A 19,796-nucleotide genomic window follows, 5' to 3' on the forward strand; every position below is an offset into this window, starting at 1 on the left:
AAGTCCAGCACCTCGTACGTGTTCTCATGCACAGGACCTTCGTGCTGCACCAGCTGGTAGTCCCCATCACCCCCTCCTGCTCCGCCCACCGCTCCCTGTTTGGTTGGGGGTCCTCCTCCGCCCCCTACAGCCGTGGGCAACCCAGCTGGATTCCCCCCTTGGTCGTTTGCATCATGCTGGGCAACATGGACAGGTCCTCCACTATCTGCATGGTGCTCCCGCGGTTATCAAGCTCCTCGCTCTTACGTTTCAGCCCACATCGCTGAGCGCTGTCGGCCAGTTCAAACCTCCACAATCACCCTCTTCCCAGTCACCTTCTGTCTCTTCCTTCCTACCTCCTCCTCTACCTTCCTCCCCCCTTCCCCCTCCTCCTGTCGCTCCACTACTGCTGCCTCCCCTGTCTCTGTCCGTCTGCTCCTGCCCCTTGCCCTGCCAGGAGACGGGCCTGTGTCCTGGGGCTGCTGGCCTCCTCCGGGCCTGTTCCTCCTGTTCCGTTCTGCTTTCTCCGTACCCCACGCACACGGCCACCGTCTGTACAGGGAACTCCTGCCCGCCGCCACGCGTTCTGTCGCCCACTGCCAAGTCTCGGGTCGCAAAGGAGGGAGCGAGTCTGATCGGGTGTCGCTATGCCAAGGGTTCTGCCGTTCAGAGAAGTCCGCGGTTGGGCTCTCTCATGGTACACACACAGCTGCTGGGCTCCACTTTGACTTTCTTCACGCTGCAAAGGGCACTAGTCTGGGTTGATAAATGTGTGGTGGGTAGATCCAGACTTGTGAGGCCATACCTGGACAGAGACATTCAAACGAGAAGAAAGACAACGTTAGCATATTATCAAAGCTTGATCCACCTACTTAGGGAACGTCGTTTTGATGCTCACACCCACACAACATCATCTAAAATATTAAACAGCAACTGTAAAGGTTCTAACTATAGCGTTACTGGCAAAGAGCAGTGTGAAAGGTCAAAGTGTCCTATGGTAATCCATTTCACCACGGACATGACATGTGATTTCAGTTAGGTCAACGAGGTAAGTGGCTATGAGGGATGTCATCCAAATAAAATGACACTGGGCCTAAATAAATGTAGGTGTATTTTCATGTATTCCTGCTGGATGAGAAAGTCCAGTCTGCATAGTGATATAAAAAGACCATGTCAACAAATGACTGGAGGCTGCCGATTGGCTGATTGATTTGCATAGTGAAAAGAAAAGGTGACCTTTCCAGTTGTTCTGACACTGCAACACACACACACACACACACACACACACACCACACACACCACACACCCCTGTGGTAAAAAAACTTCACTATACAGGCTAAATATCTTCTTCATAAACAAGACGGAAGCTTGAACGGCTTCACTGCTGCATTTGTGCTTTACACCACGGTGCCATTTCTCAAGAAAACGGTGGAAAAGTACTGGGAGGGGGACTTTTTTCCAAAGCCTGCTCACTCTGAATGTTTGCATGTGCAATTGCATAATAGCAACACAAAATTCAGCAACACAGCCCCTCCATTAAAACATCATGAATGGAGATAAGCGAATTAGCAAATATAACCAAGCAACAATCTTGCCGAGTTCAGCAAGAACAACCAGAGGCTTCCACACTGCTCTCATAATGACACTTGCATCACTCTAGGGATGACATCACAGCTGACCTTTAGCCCGTTACAACCCCACACCAACACCTCCACAGAAAGACCCCACTCCCACCACAGCCAAAAGACACCAAGCTGACCAATCAAGCGCCTAGCAGAGGGAAGAAGATATGCTCCGTGGAGTGTTCTAGAACACCCTCACCTTCCTGCCTCATCCACTGGAGCCCCCATACCACCTCCACCGTAGGGGATGACTAACTTCTCAAAAAGGTTTGGATGACCTTTCCCTGCCGTTACCATGCATCCCACAGCGGGTCTCTAGGCAACCGATGTGTTCGAAGAGAGTGGTTGAGAGGAGAGAGAGAGAGAGTCTCAGAGAGAAGTGGGGGGGCAGAGCCCTAGCATGAGGTCTACATGCCAGCCAGCTCCTCTCACATTACACAGCTCAGAGAGGAATGCTCCTCCCTCACACCCCCCTCTCATTTTGAGAGAAAAAGAAAAACAAGAAGCGACCCCATCCCAGCAAATGCCATGGAAATATTTGGAAATTGGATGAGGTCTTCAGGCTTGGGCTAGTGAGGGACTAGGATAACGTGATACGTTTTATTCATATTCTGTGGGATTTTTTGGGGGGGGGGTCTAAAGAGAGGTGGCAGCTGTGGCGGGTTGGCCAGGGCGGCCTGGCACAGTGACCTTATCAGAATAGGCTGTCGTGGCCCTGCCTGGTGAGCCCACGACCTACTTCCTTTCATCTGGAGCCCGTCCAGTGACATCAAAGTGTCTCTTCCCTGTTGGCTCTTTGACTATAAATCAATGGTGCATTCACCTTGACGGATTTAGATGCAGAGCATGCTCGTCCCAAAGCCCCATCGCTAGACTGCTAGAGCTTCCAAAAGACAACCCTGTCTCACAAATAACAAGACTGTGGGTGGTGAGTCACAGACAGGGGCACACTGTCGAGTAGACAGCACCTCTCCAAAATGAGAAGAAAATAATTGTTCCCAAATTACACCTTCCAGATTAGTGGAAGGAGCTATAATTACAGGTGCCAAATGAGAGAACAAACACCTCGCTCTCAGTCCCCAACTTTTCAACGATAGCAGGAACATGAGGCCTCAATAGCCAAGAATCGGAACTAACGTTCCTAGTCATTGCCTACCTGTCTTCACTCTCATTCTCCTCCATGTTAGGAGATGTTGTCCTCTCTCTGAAGTTCAGTGAGACACACCCTGATGATTCCCTCCATGGGAGTTATTAGGAGGACGGCGGAGAACTACAGTATACAGTCTGCCCGGGTTGTGCTCAGCAGCAGCAGTTGCAAAGCAAAAGGGAACTTCAGAAGTGTGCACTATTCAACAGGCTACAATCACGTGCTCGCAGAAAGGGGAGCCTGCCAATTCCTGACTCGCTAGACTGACTAGGCAGGCAACACTGGGTAGCTTCTGGACTGCTTGTCGTTTCAGCTTTTCTACACACACCTTTTAGGCTTTAGCTTTATTCAGAGGTTGGCCTTGCTAGCAGGCCAATCGGAGAGGGAATTTACAAATAAGAGCTTAACAAATATTGTTAATAATAGTGTGCTGCTATCTTCCAGGCACTAATGCAGGGGTGTCAAACTCATTCCACAGAGGGCCTAGTGTTCCCTTTCAATTAAGACCTAGACAGACTAACTAAATAGTGGCATTAATCCATCAAATCAAGTACAAAGGAGGGAAACCCCAAAATATTAGGCCCACTGTGGAATGAGTTTGACACATTGTGCACTAATGTGATGAGGCACAGCTTAGGGTAAGGTTGGTCAGAATAAGACCAAGTAGCCCTTCTCCATACACATAGTGTTCAGAACAAGCTCAAACTGGAGTGGTAGGGTGAGGACAGGAAATGGCTTTTGGTCCCGGAGGCCTACAAGTTGAGACTAACCCAGTTCCTAACAGTGGAATCAATGATTCCGTAATCTAACAAGTAACAGAAAGGGATGTGTTTAGTTTTGAATGACGGTGTCACATCAGTTGGCACCACAACAAGGCTTTCAGTCAGAGAATTAAGACAGGTCATCAAACAAAAGTAGAGACAATTCCATTTTGAATAGGCCATTTCAAATCCAATTGAAATATTCCCAGTTTGGCCTTTACATTACGGTAATGTCCCAAAGGAACGCTCCATTAAATTCCTGAATTGAAATTAACACACATGGAATCCACCCCAACTCTGGTTGTTGCTTGTCATGAATGGCAGAAACCAGCTTGGTCCTAAGAGAAGAACATCGAGCTCTCAGCAGTTGTGCCGTGTCACCACAGAGAACACTCATCATTGTGTGCACCATGTCCTGCTGTTCCTACAGTATGGAAAACAACCAAATCGCCCAGTAATCAGCAACACATCAATACTGGCCGCTCCACTCTCCTAATGTTCTGTATAGCCAGCCGATGACGTTAGACCTCAGCAACTGACACAGTCAAACCCTGATACAGATAACCTTATCTAAAACGTTAACCAACCTTTACCCCTCCTTCCTCATTCAACTCCAGCCATAGACAAACTACCGCCATACTATACATGATCTCTGCTCTGCCAAGAAGGGAGAGGCTAGTCACAACCTGCAGGGGTTAGGTGACTGCACAGGCCCACTGAGTATTACATAGGCCATCACATCGATCTCAGGCAGGAGAGCGCTAGCTTACAGGAAATGATGCTGCTCTCCTCATTTAGCCCCCCGAGGCAGGAGCAGACAGGTCGGTGATGCTTTCTGGAAGAAAACGAGAAGAAAAACCTCTCCATTTCTCAAAAGAACATTTGACTCCCTGCGCCCTGTCGCTGACAGTGGCAGACAATTACTGCCTGAACGAAGGAGGAAAGAGAAAACAAACAGATGCTAGGAGGAGGGTGAGACTGCTCTGGAGCCTGAGGGAGTAGCTCTGGTGCAAGATGGATAGCGCTCCAGGAAGGGTGGTGTCCAGTTTACTGGCCTGATTAGCAGCCCACACTGCAAATATTAACCCAGCGGCCATCCCAGTGTCTGTCTGACCAACACCAGTGACTGGGAGAGGAACAGAGGGAGCGAGAAGCCAAATAGCTGCTCTGCTTGAAAAAAAAACACAGAACATAGGAAACACAACCGGGCTCCTCAAAACAACTCTCAACCCCTGTGGCAGAACAGTGGATCTGTTGAGGTTAACAGAAAGTAAAGGAATACAAGCAAAAAACATCCCAAAGTTTAATGCCGAACTGTCAATCACTGGGCCTGATATAGACTGATGGTAAAATCCCTCTCAGCTGACAGAGTTGTGTTAAATGATGTCGCCTGCGTCGTCAGTTTAGACCAAGTACTGACCGTTTCACATGAGCAGCCAAGCCTCCAGTCTCCCCGGTCTGAATGAGACCATGTGGTGGAAAAACACAGCAATCCTTGGCTGCAGTCGGGCTAACTGCTCAAATCCCCTGGCTTCCGCTTACTCAGACAATAAAGTTTCCAGAATCCTTCTTCAAGAAACCGGCAGACATTTAAAAGAGAAGAAAACATGCGTAAAGTCCGACCACAGGAAATGCAGGGCTGTCCCAAACCACTGCGGAGGGCCCAGCCTCCTCTAGAAAATCTGCTCAACGGAAAGCACCACACAGGCTGTGTTGATAACAACGGTAGGTCTGTGAGCCACCGCTCCAGCCCCTATTCTGAGCAGGCAGATAAGGCCTGTCCTATTCCTCCGACTGCTCTACACAATCAGGCCCTATGGTGCCGTTTGGTGACAGGGCACTGAGAATCAGGCCTTTGAGACACAATAATGCTATCAAGCAGCGACCATTTTCCCTCTAAATGGGCTTTTTGTGTGAAACATCAAACTGATAAGCTAGCGGAGCTGTAAGTGGACAGTGTATACTCCCGTTCTTAAACACCCTTCCCCCCCTTTAACAGGGGTGAATGCTTCTGGGACAGAAGGCGACTGATGACTCGGTTCGGACTTAGAATACGTGGACAACTACAAATACCTGGGTGTCTGGTTAGACTGTAAACTCTCCTTCCAGACCAACATCAAACATCTCCAATCCAAAGTTAAATCTAGAATTGGCTTCCTATTTCGCAACAAAGCCTCCTTCACTCATGCTGCCAAACATATCCTTGTAAAACTGACCATCCTACCAATCCTCGACTTTGGCGATGTCATTTACAAAATAGCCTCCAATACCCTACTCAACAAATTGGATGCAGTCTATCACAGTGCCATCCGTTTTGTCACCAAAGACCCATATACTACCCACCATTGCGACCTGTACTCTCTCGTTGGCTGGCCCTCGCTTCATACTTGTCGCCAAACCCACTGGCTCCATGTCATCTACAAGACCCTGCTAGGTAAAGTCCCCCCTTATCTCAACTCGCTGGTCACCATAGCATCTCCCACCTGTAGCACACGCTCCAGCAGGTATATCTCTCTAGTCACCCCCAAAACCAATTCTTTCTTTGGCCGCCTCTCCTTCCAGTTCTCTGCTGCCAATGACTGGAACGAACTACAAAAATCTCTGAAACTGGAAACACTTATCTCCCTCACTAGCTTTAAGCACCAACTGTCAGAGCAGCTCACAGATTACTGCACCTGTACATAGCCCACCTATAATTTAGCCCAAACAACTACCTCTTTCCCTACTGTATTTATTTTATTTATTTATTTATTTAGCTCCTTTGCACCCCATTATTTTTATTTCTACTTTGCACATTCTTCCACTGCAAATCTACCATTCCAGGGTTTTACTTGCTATATTGTATTTACTTTGCCATCATGGCCTTTTTTTTTGCCTTTACCTCCCTTATTTCACCTCATTTGCTCACCTCGTATATAGACTTGTTTCTACTGTATTATTGACTGTATGTTAAATAAAGGTGTTCTCAACTTGCCTACCTGGTTAAATAAAGGTGTTCTCAACTAGCCTACCTGGTTAAATAAAGGTGTTCTCAACTTGCCTACCTTAAATAAAGGTGTTCTCAACTTGCCTACCTTAAATAAAGGTGTTCTCAACTTGCCTACCTTAAATAAAGGTGAAAGAAAAATGACGACTGGAGGCTCTTTAATTTAGCAGAGCCTCCAGAGTGTCAGCTGCAGGGCCCTGGATATTATTACCTCCTGAATCCCAGTCGTCATGTTACATCACTCAGAGCTGCTGGGGGTTTCAGCAGCCTTCAGCTCAAAGTAATTGCACATGGTTGACCTTTGAACCAGGCGGGCATTAAATTGAGGGGTCGAAAAAAAAAAAAAAGAACACACCTGTCCTCAGACCAAATAACCCAGTGAGGGGAGAGAAAGAAACTGTTTTGCCCGAGATGTGAAAAGGAGCAGGGCGCGAGAACTATAACAGCCCATTCTGGTGGAAAACAATTAAAACTAATTGTGGAAAACACATCGCCATGTTTAAGGACTGTAAGTAGGCTTAGTTGGGATTGAGGCAATAACAGGGTGCAAAGACACCCCGACTTTAAGAAAATCTAGGGGATGTTCTCCACATGGGCTTTTTTGAGGTTTGATTCATTTGGGATCTAGGCCTTTACAAAGCACATCTCTCTAGCTTGTCCCGCACACCAGTTATGCAAGCACAACCAAAATGTCAGTGGACCTGGTGGTTGGGGAAGAGAATGTGTAGTACACAGTTCTGTCACACAGTAAAAGTCCATTTGGTTCTCCAGCTCTACAGGTCAAGCGGTGCCTGGCCCACCCCTGGCTCTGGCCCACCCCTGGCTCTGGCCCACCCCTGGCTCTGGCCCACCCCTGGCTCTGGCCCACCCCTGGCTCTGGCCCACCCCTGGCTCCTCAATGTATGTGCCTTGGAAGATACAAAAAAAATTGCCAAAACCTTTAGCAGCAAACAGAAAAAACAGGAACGAGGCTGTAATTTCACTTAGAAAAGAAATGAACCCCAAGATCAAACAAATTCCTCTAAAAGTTGGCTACATTTGGATCTATCTTATAAAGTGTTTATTTACGTTTTCTATATGTGGTAAGCAATAAAAAACAATATAAAGAGATGTTTCATTAGTAAAGGCCTTCGGGCTTTAGGCATCTTGTCAGGATCAAGGAGATAAGATACTGGGCCTGAAAGCAAAGAAACAGTGCAGGAGTCTCAGAGAATTCCTCTCATAAAAGACTGGAGGAACATTTCAGCTGAAAATGCTCTCAGGGGATAGTCCATCAACAACTGTCCAGCATCTCAACCCTGAGTGACTAGAGAACGACACCCAGATACCTTCCCAGAATATATCCCTGGCCCATCAGTCACAGTTGTTGGGTTATTTAGGCCCATCAGTCACAGTTGTTGGGTTATTTAGGCCCATCAGTCACAGTTGTTGGGTTATTTAGGCCCATCAGTCACAGTTGTTGGGTTACTTAGGCCCATCAGTCACAGTTGTTGGGTTATTGAGGCCCATCAGTCACAGTTGTTGGGTTATTTAGGCCCATCAGTCACAGTTGGGTTATTTAGGCCCATCAGTCACAGTTGGGTTATTTAGGCCCATCAGTCACAGTTGGGTTATTTAGGCCCATCCGTCACAGTTGGGTTATTTAGGCCCATCCGTCACAGTTGGGTTATTTAGGCCCATCCGTCACAGTTGGGTTATTTAGGCCCATCCGTCACAGTTGGGTTATTTAGGCCCATCCGTCACAGTTGGGTTATTTAGGCCCATCAGTCACAGTTGGGTTATTTAGGCCCATCAGTCACAGTTGGGTTATCTATCCTCTTTGAATTTAAATTAGAATTTAAGTATTGCATTTGAATTTAAAATAAATGTCTGAGTGGACTACTAGACTTTCAAACTCTGTCTCTCTTCAGTAATTAGAAGTGAACCACTAAGGGTCTGGGCAACATGTGCCCTATGCCTCTTCAAAGACTATGGTCATATGGGCTTGTCTTGTGAGTGGAGGACTGCTAAAACAGACAGCCTTAAGGGCCCAGATAAAGCATCATGAGGTCCCGTGCTCCAGAACATAGAGGCCTTTATCCAATCGCATGGACAGTCACATTCAACAGTCACAGCAGAATGACGTGGCGTGTTTTGAGTGGTCACGTGGCACAAACACAGCAGTAAGTCCCTTCCAAAATGTACTACTACTGGCTGATAAACGCTAATGGATAAACAAACGCTGATGTGCAACAAACTGTATACAGCATGCCTCACTTAGAGACAAGGGAGACCAACAAACTGAGTACAGCATGCCTCACTTAGAGACAAGGGAGACCAACAAACTGTATACAGCATGCCTCACTTAGAGACAAGGGAGACCAACAGACTGCGTACAGCATGCCTCACTTAGAGACAAGGGAGACCAACAGACTGTATACAGCATGCCTCACTTAGAGACAAGGGAGACCAACAAACTGAGTACAGCATGCCTCACTTAGAGACAAGGGAGACCAACAGACTGTATACAGCATGCCTCACTTAGAGACAAGGGAGACCAACAGACTGTATACAGCATGCCTCACTTAGAGACAAGGGAGACCAACAGACTGTATACAGCATGCCTCACTTAGAGACAAGGGAGACCAACAAATTGAGTGCAGGGCAGGTCAATAAAGGGCGGTGACACACTGGACCAGTATAAATCTGCCTCAACGGGAGAGAACAGTCAAACACTCAACCTACAGCAGCTTATGTTGACACTGATGGGTGTGGAGCTTCTGTATGCATTAAGGACCATATGACCTCCACCTCACCAGCCACCTTAGACCCATTACAATTCACATACCACCTCCACCTCACCAGCCACCTTAGACCCATTACAATTCACATACCACCTCCACCTCACCAGTCACCTTAGACCCACTACAATTCACATTTTGCCTCAACATACGACACAATCGCTGTTGCTCTGCACACTGCCCTATCCCACCTGGACAAGAGAAATACCTATGTAAGGATTCTGTTCATCGACTACAGCTCAGCCTTTAACACCATAGTACCCTCCAAGCTCATCACTAAGCTCAGAGCCCTGGGTCTGAACCTCTCCGTGTGCAACTGGGTCCTGGATTTCCTGACAGGCCGACTCCAAGTGGTGAAGGTAGGCAACAACACGCTCAGCCTCCTGCTTTACTCATGACAGCGTGGTCACGCACATCCCCAACTCAATCATCAAGTTTGCTGGCGACACAACAGTGGTAGACCTGATTACCAACAACGATGAGAGCCTACAGGGAGGATGTGAGAACTCTGGCAGAGTGGTGCCAGGAAAATAAACCTCTACCTCAACAACTAAGCAGCTGATCATGAACTACAGGAGACAGTAGTGAGAACACGCCTCCATCCACATAAACGGAGAGGGTCAAAAGTTTTAAATTTCTCTGAGTGCACATCACTGACAACCTGAAATGGTCACTTCGCACTTCCTCCGACACATTGGTGCGGCTGGCTTCGCGCTGTGTTAAGAAGCAGTGTGGCTTGGTTGGGTTGTGTATCGGAGGACGCATGACTTTCAACCTTCGTCTCTCCCGAGCCCGTACGGGAGTTGTAGCGATGAGACAAGATAGTAGCTACTAAACAATTGGATACCACAAAATTGGGGAGAAAAAGGGGTAAAATTTAAAATAAAATAAAAAAGGCCTGAAACACTGAAAATACAAATATTTAAAAAATAAATAACAAATTTATTTGACCTCACCAAATTGAGCTTTTTAGCCATTTCGGTAATGAGAAAGCCAAGTGGGGTGTTTGAGAATAAAAACTATTCTGGAGGAATATAAGCAAATGAATTAACTTCACTTCTAATACTCCTCTAGATGATGCATCATGGGTGAATAAACATTTATTTAAAAACTGATTGGAATTTTTAACAGGAACTTCAAAAAGTGTTACGTAATGAGACATGTCCACTGTGTTTGTACGTAATAATTGTTATAGTTTAATGTCAACTTGAATTAGTATACAATTTATGATTTACAGCAAAACATTGTTTATTTACATAAATTAGATTTTTCTAAAATAAAATTGTAAAAAATTGACCAAAAATGTTATCCGTACGCATCTTCAGTAATGATAATTTGGCGTGAAAATGTACAAAATTCAGGCGAAAAAGTACAAATGTATTTAAAAAGACACATTGTCAAAAACTAGGCATCTTAATCCTGAGAATGATAGATGCATCGTGGTTTTGTAACTCAATTGCCTACAGACATGTTTAAAACCGGTTTCATGAGAATCCCCATTCTATCTGCAGGCCATTAGACTGTTAAACAGTCACCACGAGCCAGTACCCGACCCTAAACCTTAGCTGGCTAGAACAGTGACGACCACCTGTTACTCTAGCTTGCACATTAGAGACTGCTGCCCTATGTACATAGAGTCATTGAATACTGGTCATTTTAATAAATGTTTACTTACTTTAAATGTATATACTGTATTCTAGTAATGGATCATCCTATATAACTACTACTATACACACCTTTTATTCATATACTGTCCACACACACACTCTTCGGAAAGTATTCAGACCCCTTCCCTTTTCCACATTTTGTTACGTTACAGCCTTATTCTAAAATGTATTACATTTCATTTTCCCCCTCAATCTACACACAACACCCCATAATGACAAAGCAAAATGTTTTTTTGTGTGCTAATTTACTAAAAATAAAAAACAGAAATACCTTTACATAGGTATTCAGACCCTTTGCTATGAGACTTGAATTTGAGCTCAGGTGCATCCTGTTTCCATTGATCATCCTTGAGATGTTTCTACAACTTGATTGGAGTCCACCTGTGGTAAAGTCAATTGATTGGACATGAAGGCACATCCCTGTCTATATAAGGACCCAGAGATGACAGTGCATTTCAAAGCAAAAACCAAACCATGAGGTTGAAGGAATTGTTCGTAGAGCTCAGAGACAGTCGCAATCCTGTCTCGGAGATCTGGGGCAGGGTACCAAAAAAAATGGGTACCTTCAATGCTGCATACAAGAACACAGTGGCCTCCATCATTCTTAAATGGAAGAAGTTTGGAACCACCAAGACTCTTCTTAGAGCTGGCAACCCAGGGAGAAGGGCTTTGGTCAGGGAGGTCACAAGAACCCGATGGTCTCTCTGACCAAGCTTGTAGCGTCATACCCAACAAGACTTGAGACTGTAATCGCTGCCAAAGGCGCTTCAACGAAGTACTGATTAAAGAGTCTGAATACTTAAATGTGATATTTCAGTCATTTATTTATGTCTAAAAAAAAAACGTGTTGCCTTGTCATTATGGAGCATTGTGTGTAGAGTTGAAGGTGAAAAAAAACAATTTAATCCATTTTAGAATAAGGCTATAATAACAAAATGTGGAAAAAGTCAAGGGGTCTAAAAACACTAGAACTATCTATCCATCCATAATATGTATAGGCCTATATATTATATTCCCGTGCTCTGACATTTCTCATTCTAGTATTTCTTCATTTTTCTGGAGTGTGTGTGTATTGTTTATTTTTTATTGCTAGGTATTACTGCCCTGTTGGAGCTAGAAACAAGCATTGGACTGTGATAACATCTGCAAATCTGCGTACGCGACCAATAAATGTTGATTTGAAGACACAGGCTGCCTTGTGTCCACACCATGTGTCTACTTCCTTAAGCCACTGTTTGACTTCATACCAGAATGAGCTCAGGGTAAAAAAACAACAGCCTTCATGCATTAATGCCCAAGGGGAGGATAGAGGAGCGGGGTTGAACAAGCACACTCAACGCAAGATCACGAGTACCACAACTTAATCAAGTATGCTGCTTCAAATCAGGAGACCACGAGATGGTGAGCAAGGCATCATCCCCTTCTCACTCTCCCGATAGTTGTGCATCCACTCCTGCCCTGCTTTCAGATGAATGAAATAAAGAAACATCTGATTTGGACTTATTGGGGGGCACGCAGTAGGGGGTAGAGTAAGTATGTGTCAGCAGGGCTTATAGCAACGACTAATGTTGCCAAACACGCTAATCACCTTAAATGATTAATCTGGGTATTCATTAGCTCTTGTTGTTGCATGAAATAGCACATTGTGAGAACACTTCACTCAGAGACAAGAAGACTGTTCGGGCACCCTGTCCAAACTCTCAAGCTATCACTCTCCCCAGAAAAGGTTGGCTGGCTCAAACCATGCCAAGAGCATTCAGCCTCCACCCAATGCCTCTTACACTACCAACAGGCCTAGGTTTAGTGCCTTCATTAGTTTCTCTCTTAGCACAAATAAAGTGCTGGCAAGGAAGTCACAGAGCAGAGCCCCTTCAACCGAGATGTTTGTGTTTTTACAAGGTGAGTGGTGGTGAGTTTAAACGTCAGACTGAGGCAAGAACAGATAAAGATGTCAGACTGGCAGGATCAATGTAAAGTAGGCAGAAGAATGCTAGGCCATGAAACAAGAATGGTCATTAAAGTGGTCATTTTTCAGAATGTGTGTCAACACAGGATCAAGAAACGTCTATCAGGATGTTTTTGGGGGAAGAGGGTTGGTTGTTTTGAAGGTGGCATAGAGCCGGGTACAGGAGTGGGTTGGTTGTTTTGAAGGTGGCATAGAGCCGGGTACAGGAGAGGGTTGGAGGAGGGGGAACAAACTGAGTGAGGAAATAACTGCAATTTACCATGTATGCTAATCCCACACACATCTATTTCAACCTCGGATTTTCCCAGTGACAGTGAATATAAATTGGTCCCTGATCTGCTCTGTTCTTAAATGGCAGACGATACCCTGTTGACTACTTCTGCATGAGATAATTCCGTGCTTGGAAACAGCAAAAGGCTGGTGACGTTAATGAGGGGGTTGCTGTGGGTGAAACTAGATAGCTGACTGTCTGAAACCAACTGGCTGTATTAGAAAAACACCTTGACGATGCATTGTTAGCCTAATCTCACACAGAGAGACAGACCTGTTTCAATAACACCTGATGTGATTTAACTAGCTAGCTACTACGGTATTCAAATGATATGTAAACGTTACAGGTATTGCCAAATGGTGAACTTGTCAATATTCTGACAAGTATTGGAGCTATAGGCTAATTTTACATTGATGAACATGTCAACACTTACTTGCTAGCCAACAGTTAACTAGTACCGTTGGATGGGCTTCCTGTCGACAAACTTCTAAATAGCTACCGCAACTAACAAAAAAAAGCACTAACTATAACAGACAAATCAAATTCACAGCGTACGCCAGAAATACAACCTACTATAGCTTCCTAGCTGGCTTGCCTTCATGTTTTTATATAGCTAACGGTAGATACAACTAATAATTGTAATGGTAAAAATGTGCCAAATATTTTTGCTACATGTTTATCCTTCCAAATAACATCAAAGATAATAGAACTGACTGCTTACCTTCTTATAGAGTACCAATACGTAGAATCCAGGGCTTCTCTGAACATGTTGTGGACTTAGCTATATACCCATACCATGCAGAGTTAGCCTGCACTGCTGCCATCTTGTCCTGGACAACAGGAGGGGAGACCTCGCTCTCGACAACACCCCCATCTCCCACATTTTAAACTTCAAATAACTTGAGCATATAAAGGTTCAATGACACCAATTTAGCCCAGGATGTAACTATGCAGTTCAAGTTATTCTCTTGCCTCTTTGGGCGAGAAAGCCCATCTCTGAAAGGGCGTACGTTAGCCCTATTTCCCGAAAGATCTTCCCGTTCCGTCTGTCTCCAACACGTCCCTCTGCTCTGTCTAGCCCAGGCTGTGTGAAAATGAGTTGATGGCATTGAGCTAGACTAGACGAATCGATAGTCGAGCTGCGCGCGCCCAATGAAAAGCGCGTTCACTATGTGGCAGCTGTCAACATGTATATAATGGGCAACAGGGCCACTCATGCGTAGGATTTAGAGATGCAGTGGTCAAGACAAAAATATTTTCCTCCCAAAATAACATTAGATTCTTATTCTCATAAACTGTTTTATCATTCAAATGAATGGCAGACGAAATTGCAATGTAGGTGCCTGTTTAAAGTCATATGCTTCAAGACAAGTAATACAGAAACGTCATTAAATTCTAAATTGTCCATACTGATATGCGTTCAAAGATTATACATAGAGAAGAAAAATATTTCCGAAGCTTGTCTAAAGGTGTTTCATAATATTTATAATCTCTTTCTATTCCAATGGGACTATTAGTCACTTGTTCTCCAAATCCATTCTCATGTTTGTTCAGTACAGTTGTGAATGTTTGGCTGATTTCTTTCTTGGTTTACAACTGTGACATGTTATAGAGATGTTCATACTTTTTATATTTCTAAATTCCAGCAAAATGTTGACACTTATTTTTTTAAATAAAACTTCACCGGTAAAGCAATAACTAAAGAGGAAATTGTTGTGTAAAATAATGTGTGTTGTCTTCTTCGGGTCATACTGTACAATAATCCACAAATGTGTTGATGGTCACCAACTGTATTTTCCTCCAAGGTATTCATTGGAGGAGGGATCATTGATATGCAAGTTACCAAGGAAACTGCCTTCTTCTTTCTCAAAAGGTCCTTCTATAGAACATGCTGTTGTCGATGGTTCCTGATTTGGAATTCAGTGTACATAATGGAAACTGCTCAAATGAGTTATATTGACAACTATCAATATAGTTGCACTGCAGGGAAAGAACGGTTTCAGGGGTTGGAAATACTCTGAAATGGTATTCTCTCCTAAAGAAACAGGTGGGCTTGCAATTGGGCTTGTTTTGGACATGGTCTCAGGGAACAAAACAAAATAAAGCTCGAAGCCCACTCTTTCTGCATGATGTCATAAAGCTCGAAGCCCACTCTTTCTGCATGATGTCATAAAGCTCGAAGCCCACTCTTTCTGCATGATGTCATAAAGCTCGAAGCCCACTCTTTCTGCATGATGTCATAAAGCTCGAAGCCCACTCTTTCTGCATGATGTCATAAAGCTCGAAGCCCACTCTTTCTGCATGATGTCATAAAGCTCGAAGCCCACTCTTTCTGCATGATGTCATTGACATCAACTCAACGTATCTCCTCATACACCACTGCAGATACACCAATGAAAGGCAAAGACATAAATGTGCAAACATCTGACATGCTGCCTTACAATAACACTACAGTATAGGAACATGGACAATATGGTTGCCATAGCAACTGTTCATGTTTGTCTCAGACATCTTGCTCTGTCCAGCTGTCAGGAACTGCATGAAGCATAAAAAGACATTCACAAAAAAACTGTTGAAGATTCTGCAGATTCCCTACACCAAACTAAAGTGAGGCAACATGAAATAACAATTCCCTTTAACCAATGTCTATTTTCATCATGCATTCCAGCTGACATAACAGTTGCACTGATTGATATTGGACAAAGGAAGTGTTTTATGGACTTAGTGTTGAATGGGTTAACAGACTTTAAAAAGTTTGCCTTCTCCTGGTGGCAAAGATTAGTCTCCTGTCAGCTGGTCAAATGGCTTCATAGTTGTCCAGCCTGTTTTTACATATATTTGGAAAATGACAGAACCATCTGTTTGCCTCATCTGGTCTGGCACTTGAAATAAAATCTCGGAGTATAGCCTTGACCGATCATCCATGTGCTGGGCACTGCCAGCTAAAGGGGGTTGTCCTGTAGGGGAAATGTATCATCAACAACACCTAGTCTCATTCATTTCTAAACAGCAATGACCAGGCTATAGGGGGCCTTCAAGTCTTGTCCTCACTCAAAGGCCACAATGTATGCTGGTTCACTCTACTAAACACTTTTTAGGCCTAGATCAACATAACTAACTAATTCATGATGTGCAAGATTACCATGTCACCTGGCACTTCATTCCATATCAAATGACGATAGGAGGACAGTAGGATCCAGCATTGTGTCCCTCTTGGATTGGAGCTGAAAGCCCCTGAATCATAGTGTGGCGATCCACTGTCTTGAGGTAAGAAGATTGAACTTAATAAGACTGAATATACAACCCATCTTTCTGATTAGACTTACAGCTCATCCTTAATAACTGTGTCTCTGCTGTTTGCGTTAATGATTAGCATGTCATAGACAAGAAGAGATCTATAAAAATAGAAGATTCAGTGGTGTACCCAAGACTAAGTAAGTACATTCACCACGGAGCCAAAACTTAGACAAAGCACAATCCTAGTGTAACGGATGTGAAACGCTAGCTTAGTTAGTGGTGGTGCGCACTAAATAGTGTTTCAATTGGTGACGTCACTTGCTCTGAGACCTTGAAGTAGTAGTTCCCCTTGCTCTGCAAGGGCCGCGGCTTTTGTGGAGCGATGAGTAACGATGCTTCGTGGGTGACTGTTGTTGATGTGTGCAGAGGGTCCCTGGTTTGGGCGAGGGGACGGTCTAAAGTTATACTGTTACACTAGCCCTAAAAGTGTATTCTACAGTTTCTTCAGAAATTCAGAACATTCATGTCAACCACACAGTCATAATGCAGAGTTCCACAAAGACCCAAAGCAGTTAACAGAAATGTTCTGAAGACAAAGTGGAATCTTGCAGATACTTTTTTCTTCTTCCTGGGAGCGACAAGCAAATACACAGCACATCCACAAACAGCCTGGAGGCACCAGCCTGACAAAGAGAGTCCTCACTGTCTGAGGTGGCCAACTGGGGTTCAACTGCAACCTAATCCAACAAGAGGCAACTGTCAATCCCAGCCCCCATCTCTGGCAGTGACAGCTCCTGTCCCTGCCTCCAGCCCCACCGTTGGGGACAAACCAAACTCTAGGCCTGGCTTGGCTCAGCTAGTGGCCTCAGCTGGTAAAGGCAACAGGTGTGAGGAGGGTTGTAGGGTTCCCCTCTCGCTGCCCTGTATAAAGCCCTTGTATCCAGCTGTTCAGCGGCTTTAGCTCCCCAGTCTTTGCAGGGAATTTTGACATATTTTTTCACTGTAGCACCACACTGACAAACCTAGGGGCCGAAAAATAGCACCCAATTCAATTCCTTATATAGCCTACATAAATGTATTATATAGCCTACATTCCTTTCTGAATTTGAAATTAATTCAAGAAGTAATCATCTAGTTTTTCAAAAGTATCTGTAATCTGAATACAATATGTTTGCTGGTAACAAAACTGATTAGTTACAGTTTTCTGTAATAGGTTTAAATGTAACTGATTATGTAAACAGTCACTCCCCAACCTTGCCAAGATAAAATATCAAAGGCAAATAAATGTTCATTTTAAAGAAAAGGTAAATCTGCAGAGACCTGGATTGAGTGGGAAGTCTGTACCATAATGGCCTGACCAGCTGTTTGGTGTAGGTCTATGTTGTGTATAGGCCTAAAAAAAGGATCTCCTTCACATATACTATCTTGCAGTTGACATGGCCGTTAAACGTGAAGTATGAGTCAGTCGTCTCACACCCTGTAGTCACCCTATGGACCTGCTCTCGTTAATCATTCCTAAAGTGAGCATTGCAATGCCTGCAGTGAGTGCAAATTACAGCAGATAATGTTTTTTTATTACTATTATAGCAGAACGTGTACGGATGATGAGCTCTGTGCTCGGTTGATATGGTCTGTTTATTTAGTCATAGTGTTGATGTGCATTCTGTCCCCCTCTGCTGTCTTAGAAATATATTACATAAAAAAAAAACGAGCTGACGCACACCCAGAATAATAGTTTGTGTGATGCTGACTAACGGCGAATAAACTATAAACTATCAAAATAAAGAAAGTCACACATTCCATGTATAATATCCCAGCAATTTAATGGGTATTTCAGGCACAGTGATGTCGAAACGTTGGTAAATACCCATTAAATTGCTGGGAGATTATACATGGAGTGTGCGACATTATTTGTCTTGATAGTTTATAGTTTATTCGCCGTTTGTCAGCACCTCCACACAAACTATTATTCTGGGTGTGCGTCAGCTCATGTTTTCTTTTTATATTGTAATGAAACAGCAGGGAGCAGGTCTCGAACCCTTGACCTTCGAGCCCTAGGTCCGGCGCGCTATCGACTGTGCCGCAAAAGCATGTTCATGCGGCAGAGTCGATTTCCGCGCTTATAAACCCAGGGTCGTAACACTACTCCCTCCTTTCAGAGAGCGCGTCCTCGCGCTAGCTTGCGACTCTACGTCTTACAGGAACGCGCTCACCAGCCAAGCACACGCACTGTCGTGGATGCAAGGTCCGATCACTTCTGACACCAGTGTAATGAAACAGCGGGGAGCAGGTCTCGAATCCTCGACCTTCGAGCCCGAGGTCCGGCGCGCAAAAGCATGCTCATGCGGCAGTCCGCAGAGTCGATTTCCGCGCTTATAAACCCAGGGTCGTTACAATATTATAAATATATTACAACAACTAGCTATGCAGACCATTTTCGGACCCAGACGTCATAGCCACGGCGTTTATAAACCTAGAGGCGCATCGCGAGAATTCCAGAACGCTTGCAAAACAGACCAAACAGACCAGGATGGAGTTTGGTCTTTTACTCAGTTATAAGGAATTCTTATCACTTTACAAGGTCCCTGTAACACCTAAAGATTTTGCAATTGTTTAGATGCCATTCCCTCAGGTGTTGCTCTGTTATTCAGAAACGTGTCAAGACCTGACCCTCAGAGCCTACCTTCTATTGACCCTGTTGACTCATCAGTAGGAAAGATTTGTTTCTCTTATGGTCCATTCAACAACAGATCGATACGAACCTTGTTTCAGCAGGATGTTGTATACCTTATGTCATGCCTTATTGGAATGGATTTATTGATCATATATGTTGGAAAAAAGTTTGGATGTTGCCACACACGTACCTACTTGTTAACAAAATTAAGGAAGTTTCTTTTAAAATTATTCATAAATATTAACCTGCCAACCACTATATGAAGAAGTTTAAGGAAAACATCAACTCAAATTGCTCCTTTGTAATGACCACCCAGAAACAGTGTTACATCTTTTTTGTCATTTTATTAATGTAAGAAAACTGTGGCAAGACATCAGTAGATTTATAATTGAACACATTTATGAAGATTTTACACTATTGTGGAGAGATGTACTGCTTGGATTCTTTACATATGGTAGAAATAAGCTGAAACATTTTTATGTAATTCATTTCATTATTCTTTTGGCCAAATTTCATAAACACAAATGTACATTTACAAACAAACAAAAAACATTTTCTTCCCCACAAAAAGAAATTGAACTGTATTTTAAGACAATTAAATACTCTACTAACAAAAAAGAGGTTAGATTTATTAGTGTACGTATGTCCCTTAAGGTCCTTGTGTAATTGTAATGTGATATTGTACCCCCTAGCTCGATTGTCCATT

General features: G+C 44.1%; 1 pseudogene; it reads right to left on the reverse strand.

Moving 5' to 3' along the window:
• Positions 1-4: 4 nt before the first annotated feature.
• Positions 5-2,904, reverse strand: LOC116365002 (homeodomain-interacting protein kinase 3-like; annotated as a pseudogene).
• Positions 2,905-19,796: the final 16,892 nt, after the last annotated feature.

The sequence above is a fragment of the Oncorhynchus kisutch genome, unplaced genomic scaffold (genome assembly GCF_002021735.2).
Source record: "Oncorhynchus kisutch isolate 150728-3 unplaced genomic scaffold, Okis_V2 scaffold1149, whole genome shotgun sequence".
NCBI lineage: Eukaryota > Metazoa > Chordata > Actinopteri > Salmoniformes > Salmonidae > Oncorhynchus > Oncorhynchus kisutch.